The 12,019-nt window shown below is 30.6% G+C and overlaps 1 pseudogene; it reads right to left on the bottom strand.

The window, feature by feature from the left end:
* Positions 1-1,820: 1,820 nt before the first annotated feature.
* LOC113873878 lies at positions 1,821-11,243 on the bottom strand (annotated as a pseudogene).
* Between the last annotated feature and the right edge of the window lie 776 nt (positions 11,244-12,019).

Below are 12,019 nucleotides of genomic sequence, written 5' to 3'. Positions count from 1 at the left end.
GAAATAATTTATAACAAAATATTGAAACCTTTATACTCATAGATTAAAGCTACTTATGTAATGCTAATTTTAATTTTTTTTCTAGTCTTATAAACAATCTCGCCCCTCATCTCTTTTGGTCACCAACCCCAATTTTTGTGTGTCAATAATCCCAGCCTTCTTTACTTAATGTTTTCATATTTTGGGCTTAGGGCCTAGTACGTATCACCATAAACTTACTTTCATAACATCTTAGTCCAAGCTGAGCAAGGAATTTTTGTATGGTTTGCTTCGATTTACCAATGGGCTAATGGCACATATTTAAAATAATTTATATTTTATATATTTATAATTTAATAGAAGAGAGAAAACACTCAGACTTTTTTTATTTCTTTTCATTAAATTATATATGTATGCCATTAATCAACCACGCACCAACTAAAGCTTCCGCGTCTAAAGATCATTCATTTTTCTTTTTCCTTTAGAATATTCTTTTCTCATGCCTAAAAAATCATTCATTTTTCCTTTTCCTTTAAGAGCTTCTCCATTATTCTTCCTTTCTTAACAACTGTTCCCGCTCAAACCCACTCCAATCTTCTTCTTTTCTTGAAAGAAAACCTATAGATTCCTTGTCTTCAAACGATCTGAATATGGCTATGGTTGTTCCTGTGCATTCAATCAGGTTTAATTTTATTATATGTTATATAAAACAGTTTAAAATTTAAAACCTGGCATCAATATCTTATATTTTATCATAGTCCATGCCTTAAAATATAAACCATATTAATAATAACAACATCATCGACACGGGCACTTCGTTTTATTTCTTTTCATTGAATTATGTATGTATGTCATTAATCAACCACAAGCCAACCAAAGGTCCCGCGCCCAAAGACCATTCATTTTTCCTTTTCCTTTAAAAGCCTATCCATTATTCTTCCTTTCTTAACAACCGTTCCTGCTCAAACCCGCTCCAATCTTCTTCTTTTCTTGAAAGAAAACCTATGGATTCCTTGGCTTCAGACGATCTGAATATGGCTATGGTTGTTCCTGTGCATTCAATCAGGTTTAATTTTATTATATGTTATATAAAACAGTCTAAAATTTAAAACCTGACATCAATATATTATATTTTATCATAGTCCATGCAGTAAAATATAAACAATATTAATAATAACAACATCATCGACATGGACACTTCGTTTTATTTCTTTTCATTAAATTATGTATGTATGTCATTAATCAACCACGCACCAACCAAAGATCTCGTGCCCAAAAGACTATTCATTTTTCCTTTTCCTTTAAAAGCTCTTCCATTATTCTTCATTTCTTAACAACTTCTTAAGAACTGTTCCTGCTCCAACCCACTCTAATCTTCTTCTTTTCTTGAAAGAAAACCTATGAATTCCTTGTCTTCAGACGTACTGAATAATATCAAATATAAATAGATTAAAAAAAAAGATAAATAAATTTTCATATGCAAATTTCTATATACTTTATATATTTTAAATTTCAATTAAGATTTAAATAGAAAGTAAAAGAGAATAATAATTTTATTGAAAACAAAAATGAATCCTTATATCAATTAAAATTACACATGTTGATATAATATAAAATTTATGTGTCACATACAAAATATAGACAAATATTATGATAAGAACAACTTTATAATAATATTTAAACTATTTGAAAGTTTAAAAATAATTAGTATATGTTAATATTATTATTAATAAAAATATTAGTTATTTGAAAGAAAGAAATATAATATATATAACTTTATAAAGTATTTTCTTTCATATTGACATTAATTAAAAAAGAAATTTATAATTTTTATAATAAACCTAATTTAAATTTCGAAAGATTTCCTTGTATACCACATTTGTAACAGTTTTTGTACTTTTTCCATCACAATCTTGTATAAGGATCTTTAATCCCTTTCGATTGGTAACCCTAGAGACTGCTACATATAACTGATCATGAGAAAAAAGTGGTTTTGGAAGGAAAATCCTAACATGCTTAAGAGAATGACCTTGACTTTTGTTGATTGTCATTGCAAAAGAAAGAGCAATTGGAAATTGTCTTCTTTGAAACTTAAAAGGTATCCTAGTATCTAAAGGAGTCAAAGATAATCTTGGTATGAATACCTTTTGACCAGCATTGTTTCCAGAAATAACCTTAGCCTCAAGGATGTAACGCCCCGAATTTCGGTAGTATTAATTATTGTTATTTATATAAATCTAAATGCATATATATGTGTATAAGCGTAAAAGGGATGTTGAAAATTTGCATTGGATGTGTGATGATGGTGTTTTGTGTGTAATGAGTATGAATATATGTACATATATGTATGCTGTGGATGAGTGTGTGTGTGTATATATATATATGTGTGTGTGTGTGTGTGTGTATGCATGACTGGATAGGGCTAAAATGGGCTAAGTACCTAAATGTAGGACATGATACTGGGCTGTTCTCGCTGTAGCGAGAGGGCCCTGGGAGGAAGGATCAGAACTGTCATCTTCTTGCTGTAGCGACAGTTTGGGGTGCATTTCTGGGTGCAGTCTCGTAGTGAGATTCTGCAGAAATCAGAGTGCAGTTTTCTCTGATTTTTTCGCTGTAGCGAGAGTGTCGTGACCAAAAAAGGATTTAAAGGGAGTTAGGGTTCGGGGAGAGTTATTTCTCCCTCTCCCTTCGTTCCTTTCATTCCCCAAAGCTCTATTCCACCGATTAATTGCCTCCAAAGCCATTTGGGAGCTTGATTGAAGGTTAAATCCGTGTGAGGAAAGCTTAGAGGTGAGTTTTAATGGTTAAGGTTCCGTTTCTCATCCCCAATTCTCTGTTTCTCGGTTTCTTGGCGTTCTCATGGAGTTTTTCCATGTGTTTTAGGCCGCAATCTGTGTAAGGAGCGCGTACGTGGTCGAATCTGAGTGTGGGCCTTCAATTTAAGGTAAGGAGGGAACTTCATTCTACTCTTTTGTGCATGAATTGTTGTTATTTTGCTTAATATTGTGTTGTGGCTAAGTTAGTGGGTAAGAAATTGCTGAGAAGTGTAATGTGGGCCATGTGCCGTGATGTGTGAACATTATGTGTGTTGACCCAAACTTGATGGATGTGAATTATATGTAAATGTGGTGTAATATAGATGAATATTGGCTATGTGCCGTGTAATGTGAAATGAATGTGGGCCTAATGCCGTGTATTTGAATGCAATGTGGTTGTGTGTCGTGTGTAAGCATGATTATTGCATGCGTGAATGAAATATATGTGAATGGACGTGTTAGCGCCATTGTAATGTGATGTGAATGGTTCAGTGATGCACTAGGGGTGTGAGAGATGAGGACAGTAGAAATACATTGTGGAAGAGGGAGTGGTGGTGACACCGATTGTGGAATGGGTGCTCCACGGGCCACACACTCTCTTCCTGACTAGACCTCTGACCATTACCTTTGCTGAGCGACCCGTGACTGCCCACTTGGTATCCGTGAGGCGGGGGTAACCGGCGACCATTCATGGTGTAAATCTGTGATTACAGTGCTGCAGTGAATGTGACTGACGTGCATATGCATGAGTTTATGAATTGTACTTATGGATGTGAAATGCTACTGGTGATTGTGTTTAGTTGTTGTAATGTGTTGTGAATGGTTCAGCGATACACTAGGGGTGTGAGAGATGAGGACGGTAGAAATACATTGGAGAAGAGGGAGTGATGGTGACACCGATTGTGGAATGAGTGCACCACGGGCCACACACTCTCTTCCTGACTAGACCTCTGACTATTACTTTTGCTGAGTAACCCGTGACTGCCCACGTGGTATCCGTGATGAGGAGGTAATCGGCGACCATTCATGGTGTAAATCCGTGATCACAGTGCTGCAGTGAATGTGACTGACGTGCATATGCATGAGTTTATGAATTGTACTTATGGATGTGAAATGCTACTGGTGATTGTGTTTAGTTGTTGTAATGTGTTGTGAATGGTTCAGCGATACACTAGGGGTGTGAGAGATGAGGACGGTAGAAATACATTGGAGAAGAGGGAGTGGTGGTGACACCGATTGTGGAATGAGTGCACCACGGGCCACACACTCTCTTCCTGACTAGACCTCTGACTATTACTTTTGCTGAGTAACCCGTGACTGCCCACGTGGTATCCGTGATGAGGAGGTAATCGGCGACCATTCATGGTGTAAATCCGTGATCACAGTGCTGCAGTGAATGTGACTGACGTGCATATGCATGGATTTATGAATTATACTTATGGATGTGAAATGTTGTTGGTGATTGTGTTTGTTTAATGTGTTGGAATGTTCTAGAAGTGAGACTCTATATTTATTGTGTGTTTTTGGGTAGTGTAGAGTACTCACCCTTACATTCATTTTTCAAGTAACCAAGACGATCAGCACCGATCTCAGTGAGGGGATGGATGGACTGTTATAGGACTTAGAATTTATTTTGAAAATGTTGTAATTAAACTAGTCTTGTAGCAGTTATTTGATATTAACTTGTAACCTTTCACTTATTTCGAAATCTTTTATGAAAATTTGGTTATCTGATTTGTAAAATTATTATTTAATTAAAGTTAGATTTAAGGTGTTACAAAGGATATAAGTTCTCATCAAAGTAATCACTAATCGAGTTCTATTGCACATGCCAGAAGATTGATTTATGTTTCTTAATAGCATAATAATAGGAACACCAATCTTCAGCTTCAACTCATGATTTGGAAGACCAGATGATTTAATAGTATTGAGAAATTCCGGAGTGTGAATATTATCAGGCCTGTCAAAATCTACATCACTCTTACATGTGAAATCCAAACTGAGATATGTTTTTTGTTCTGATGGCATTAAGTCCAAGATGTAATCATTTATCATGTCAACAATCTCATTAGTTAGTGCTAGTATAGCACGATCTTGAAAAAATGAAGAATGCATCATGTTGTCCAAAAAAGATGGATATGTTGACTGCACAATAGAAGCAATTGAATCACCAGTTTCTTTTATGAGTAAATCATCTGGTATTTGAACCATAATTTTGTCATTTAATTGTTCACCAATTATTCCATTACCTATACCTAGAATCCAATCTGAAATTTTTTTTAAATCATCAACCTCTGAATTATAACTTCCAGTTTAAAGTCTCATGTTTTTTGTGAGTTCCAACACTTGACAATGCTTCCACAAATAAGAAGAACTAATAGAAACATAAATGATGTCTTGTCTCCTTCCTTTTGGAACTACTAGTAAAATTTGTCTAAAGTCTCTACCAAGAACTACTACTTTTCCTCCAAATGGCCTGTTTAGGTTGTCATAATTAGAGAATCTTAAAATATCTCTAAATGTTCTATCTACAACTTCAAAACAAATTTTATGACACATCTTCATCCTATATTATCAATTTTGATCTAATAATCAAGTTAGCCAAGTGACTTCTCTATTTGATGTTGCAAGTGGAGTCCTCATTCACATTGATAGGAATGACAAATTTCGAATGAGCAGTTCTGCTTCCAAGTATTAATAAAGCAGCAATTCCACTAGATGCAACAATGAGAATAATTTCTCCTTTAGATCGAATGGCTGCAGATATGGTCTTCCAAATGAAAGTTTTGCCAGTACCACCATAACCATAAAGGGAAAAAAACACCTTCAGCATTTTCAGAAATAGCTAACATAATTTTATCGTAAATACTTCTTTGTTTAGATGTAAATTTGGACAATAAATGAATGTGCTCAATAGCCAATGCTTCTGTATCATAATTTATCTCATCAAGAATAAGCATATTTTGTGTTTCTAAAACCATTGTTATGTCTGGCTGGGGCATGGTTGGGAAGTCAGCCAAACTCTTATTGTTGCTCTCTAGCAATATCTCAATTTCACTAAGTGTAAAATTTCTTAGTTGTTCTTTTGTGAGGACTAAATCTACAACAATAAAATAGAAGAAAATCAATTGAATGAACCTTTTATAGAAAAAGTTAACTTTATAATTGAAAAAATTATAATGTTTAAAATTTCAAACTTAATAACAACCTTCACATTGAAGAAGCACTCTTTGTTTATGTAGTATGTCATCACTTTGGTATAGCCATGTTTTGTCCCAAACAGATTATGGAGTGGTAAGCTGGTGTGATAATAATAAAGTAGAAAAAAGTCTTCTCAAAAAATGAGATGATCCTCATTGGCTCGCTTCTTAAATAGCATCTATATACTCTTTATCATTATCTAACAATCCCAATGCATAACATGCATCCTTGAATATAGGATATGTTTCATTGTTAATTGTTCTAATATCTGTGTATGATTGGAGAGTTTTTACAACATTTAACAATATTCTCAAATAATATAGCTCACCAGATCCTGGAGGAACAAAATGTACTCTACCAATACTAAAGCCCTTCTTTCTAAGAGTCCATTCATGCTCAGACTGCTTCCAGACAAATTTTGTGGGAAATTCAGCATATGTTAAATTTTAAGCTTCTAAAAATCTCTTATTTGCTTCCATCTATGCAAGAAATTTAGATTTGTAGCAATTTGCTTTGGTAAGAGCTTGATCAATTGTCTCATCATCTTCAAATAGAATAAATTGTTCGTCAAGCAAGTGAATTGATAGTCTTTCAGAAGGTTCTCTATAGTGAATATCAAATGCAAATATCCTCCAAGTTGCTTCACAAGATGACAAATACCTACCATAATAAATTACATATTTTAAGAATGGATTAAACAAATAAAATTTGATCCACAAAATGTTATACCTATTTTATATGAAATGTAGCAACTATGATTTAAGTTAATGCAAAAATAACAAATTAAAGTACCTGCAATGGGTAGGGTATGGGTAGGGTACTACAGTACCCATTCCCATACCCGCGTTTTAAAAAAATACCCGTACCCGGCCCCATACCCACATGGGTATGAACATTAATCCTCGTGCCCGTACCCTCTGGGTACCCGCATACCCGTCTTGTACCCATTACCCGCGCTTGTTTAAGAAAAAAATATTTATAAAGAAAAATATGTTTATATAACTTCAAATAAGTAACATAATAATACAAAAATTCAATATGTAGTTGCCGGACAAGGTACAAATATAGATAAAAAACAAATATTCAAAGATCATAAACGTTAAATGTATCTTAATATAATAATTTTCTAAACTAAAATTCTTAGAAACAATAAGCAAAACTAAATACACAAGTTATTTGTCAGTGATAATCCTATCTTGTGTGAGATTTGATTGTTGGTAATGTCAGAACGACAACGAAATAGATTTGTACAATGGTTGTCCCTTCGTGTGGGATCACTTAGTAACCTTTTGTGACGACATTAACAACTAACTCTAATGAATAACATTTCATAGTTTTATTAAGTTTTAGCGAGACAGACATTGAGAATGAGAATAGAGTTAGAGTAGAGAAGTTCAATACTAACAACAGAAAGTTGATACATAAAATATTTTTTTTAACTTTTGAATTTGAAATTGTAAGAAAAATAATAGATTTAATTAAAATAATATAATATAATTAATATATATATATATATATATATATATATATATATTAATACTAGTATTTTTTAACTCATATACTATACGAAAATATTTTATCAAAAATATAAATTTTTGAAAAATTATTTTAGTGAATTAAATATATATAATGTATATAAATTTTAAAAAAAAAGAATTTGAATAAAAGATAAATAGTTACAATAAAATTTTATAATAAAGAAATATACGTGTATATTAAAAAATTATACTTTTTTATCTTAAAAAAATTAACAAATAAAAATTAATAATAATTTTTTATATTTATATCTTTTAAAAAACTTCTTTGAATGTGAAAAAATAGTAAGAATAATATTATTTAGATTCAATAGATTATAGTTGTGCTTGTAATACATATGTTACATAGAAAAATATTATTTTAAATTAAAATATAAAAATAAAATTTAAATATTATTAATAAATAATAAGTTTACAGTAATAGTAGGTGATTGTAAAATTTATAAAATATTTATAATATATTTATTATTTATCATTCACTTTATGATTTAAACATCAATATGATTTTATTAACAAAAATATTTGTGTAAAAAATATTTTATGTGTGTCATATATAAATAATATTTTAAAAAAAGTCAATCTTATATTAACTATGTAATAATTAAATTGTGTTAGCCTAATTAAATGATATAAAATAGTAAATAAATTTTTCTATTAAAAATATAAACCAAAAAATTTTTTTTGGTTTACTTTATTATTAAATATATTTTTATATTAATCTTATATAACTTCACATAAGTAATATAATAATACAAAAATTCAATGCATAATTGTAGAATAAAGTTCAAGCATATATATATATATATATATATATATATATATATATATGCGGGTATGGGGCGGGGTGGGTACTTAGATACCCATACCCGCACCCATCCCCATTAAAATTTGTGAGTTTTTACTCACACCCATACCCGTACCTGTATAGCGGGTAAATACCCTATCCATTGTGGGTAAATTTTGCGAGTGCCCATCGGGTACTTTACCCATTGCCATCCCTACCTGCAATCATAATAAAGTCTTATTTTATCAATAGGATTGTAAGTATTGTCAGTTGTAGCACTACCATAAAATGTTGTTATGACACAATCGTCACCCTTATTCACATATTTGAAGAGGTATTTGATTGACCTTGACTGATTGCACCATTCAACATTAATATGTGCATTATATCTTAGCAACAAAGATCTATTATATGAAACAACATATCTATTGTTAATGATGAAATGACCTTTCTTGAAAATTTTTCCATTGTCTCTTCTTTTATAAACAGGATAGCCATCTGCATCAATGTTAGTCCTCTTAACAAATTTTTTTGGAAAGAATTTTGTACATCTTCCATTTTTCATGCAAGGTGAATTTCTATTTTGGTGACCACATGGTCTATGAATCATTAACGACTACACTATTTGAAATAGTTCTGGATCATAATTTTGATCAGGAATCTCAACAGAAATGATCTTATCAATATCATTAGGATTAGGATACTTGCATGTAGGATGTAAAAATACTAATAAGTGAGCATGGGGTAAACCACGTTTTTGAAATTCTATTGTGTATATCACTGTAAAAAATTAAAAAATAAAGATCAATTTGAAACATAATTACATAAGTAAGGAAATAATATAAATAACAATTATTATGACAAAAATCTTTTCAATTATATAGCATGTACGGTTATACAATTCTTCTTTGAAATAGAATATTACCTGCAATGGTCTTTCCAAAAATCTCTCCCTTTTTTTATATCTTTAATCAATTGATCCAGTTTAATTTTGAAAACACGACATGATAAATCAACTTGATCTTCTGACTTCATTTTTAACTTTTTTAAAACTCTACACAACTCAGGCCATTTTTGGTTGCAGGTGAATGTAATGAATAAGTCAGGATATCATGCGCATCTACAAATTCCCATAGCATCTTGATAATTTTGAAACATATATCAAGCACCTCCAGTAAAAGATAAGGGGAGCACGATGCGTCTACCCATAGTGGCTGGCTTAGTTTCACCTCTTAATATTGCCTCTGACAATCCCTTATACATTTCTGCCCTTAACTCTTTTTGATGTGTTCTAATGTAAGTTAAGCAAGATGACTCAATCATACTATAAGCTTCTACCAGAAACTGTTGAAAAAGTTGTTTAGAGTGCAACAATATTGAATTCTCATTTTTTTTTGCTGTATTTTGAAAGCAAAAAAACTCTCTTTCTTTTTCTTGAATTTGGAGTATGATTTTCACTGAGAAGTATATCATCTCGATATCCATCCTCACCTCGTGGGAAAAGAATAGGGTATTGAAGAGGTAAATAAGCGCTATTTAAGATGAAAACACCGCTTTAAATTTCCTGACTGTGTCTCAACAACTATATCCCTATCTCCATCAGCAGAGTTAAAATCTCCCACAATCAATGCTGCAACTTCAGAGGTAGAAAGCAAATTATACCTCCGACCATCATGACCTCTATTTGATAGAATTCAAAGTTTAAGGTTGGTCACCTCATTTACTGCCATTTTATCTCTAATCATTCTATAAATCTTAGCAAATGGATTATGTTGATCAAGCATATCTTTCAATTCTTCAACAATAGAGGATTGCAAGGAGTTACAATCATTTTCGTCCTGAAATACAATGTTTCTTATTAATATTCAAAGAATGTTTCCAACAACATAATCACTGAAATATTTAGAAATTTTATGTATCTTGACCTTACTGCAGACATCCTATTGCTGATTTCATTATTAGTATCATAAATATATATCTATAAAAACTTTGCTTGTGATCTAGGAAGAGGAATTATATTACCAATTTTGTGATAATTTTCTCCACTCATGACAAAAATTGGAGGTGAATTACTGTCATTAAGTGAGGTATCAATTTTACCTCCCATAGATGTAAATGAAAACATCATGTTAAAAGATCTAATATGATCTAAAAAATAATTGCTCTTGTTATTCTTTTTATGAACTAAATCATTCAATATCTAAGGAAGAGTTGGTAAAAGTGGAAACTGAATTTTTCTTTGCACACAACATAAGGAAAATTTGGGAGAATTCGAATTAACTCTTTTTTGAACTCTTTCTGAATACCACATCAATGCCCCACAAAATTGACACTAATACGTGGGATTTTCAATATCCCAATAATATGTAATTGATATAATAAAATAATTACATATATTGAGACTTTGAAATCAGTAGTCATCATTGTTAAAGAAATATATGTTTTTATCATACCTCCATTTGTAGCAACTATATCATCAAGCTCAGTATCACTATTTTGTGATTCATCAATGTCCTCAAATCTTACATTTGCTTTTGACGTTTCAATGGTAGTGAAAAGGATAAAAACTCATTTTATGTTTATCATGTTACTAAGATAAAATTTCAATATAAAAGATAATAACTTTCTATACATAATATTTCACTAACCTTGACCATTACTTCCTGACTGTTGTGGAAAATTGAAATATAGTAAAAGAGATGTAGAAAGAATGGCATTGCCATTAACATCCAGAGTTGATTTTAATAAGCTATTGTGATTCTTTTGTCGTAAAACATGTTTTTCAAGTCCCAATTTCTTTAATGTGTTCACATCGCTTAAGGTTCGTAACTTTGGTTGTACAATTTGTGAAAATTGTTTGGGCAAAACATCACTGGAATCTAAAACTTCTATAGTCAAGTGAAATGCAACTCCATTTAACTTATTCATTTGAATTTCTGAAAAAGAAAAAAGAACAACGTAGAATAGGAAAAAAATAATATAAAATTATATTAAAGCCACACAAATAATAAATAGTACTATATTTAGATTAGAATAACTTATAAGTTCATACTAAAATGTAACAGACAAATATAGTTGTAACGTCATTATCTTAAAATCTGCAGAAGAAGATACATAAAAATCACATAAACCTTTTAAGAAAAACAAATATAATTTATTTCTATTTATTTAAATTTTACATCTGTTTATATAACTTTTATACACCATTTAACTGTATTTATAACATTAAAATCATTTGATTATCCATGTTACATTTTAAAATGTAACATGCATGACCTTTTAAATATTATAATATTAAAGTTACAAAAAAATGAATAGATATGTTAATCACACTAAATTAATAATAATTTTTATTCATTTCATTGTTGCACAACCTTTCAAATATATAAATTTAATAATTTTTATTTATTCATTCCACTATTTCTCATTATTTAGATACCAAGTATCATATTTCAATAATAAAATTTAAAATAAGTCATTAATATTAAAATTCAAAATTACCTAAAACTTTGCAAGAATAAATGCATAGTCACAAAACAAAACATGTAAATATGTTAATTGCACTAAATTAAAATTTAAAGTAAATCATCAATATTAAAATTTAAAATTACCTTCAGCTTTAAAAGAAATTATCTTTGTAATTAGGTAATTGTAAAATAATGTATGATCTTTAAGTTTAAAAATAAAATATTAATTTCAACTTA

This window comes from Abrus precatorius, unplaced genomic scaffold (assembly GCF_003935025.1).
Source record: "Abrus precatorius isolate BTA unplaced genomic scaffold, Abrus_2018 Scaffold7, whole genome shotgun sequence".
NCBI classification, from domain to species: Eukaryota; Viridiplantae; Streptophyta; class Magnoliopsida; order Fabales; family Fabaceae; genus Abrus; species Abrus precatorius.
The sequence above is the reverse complement of the archived record's forward strand: the minus strand, read 5'-3'. Positions and strand labels throughout refer to the sequence as shown.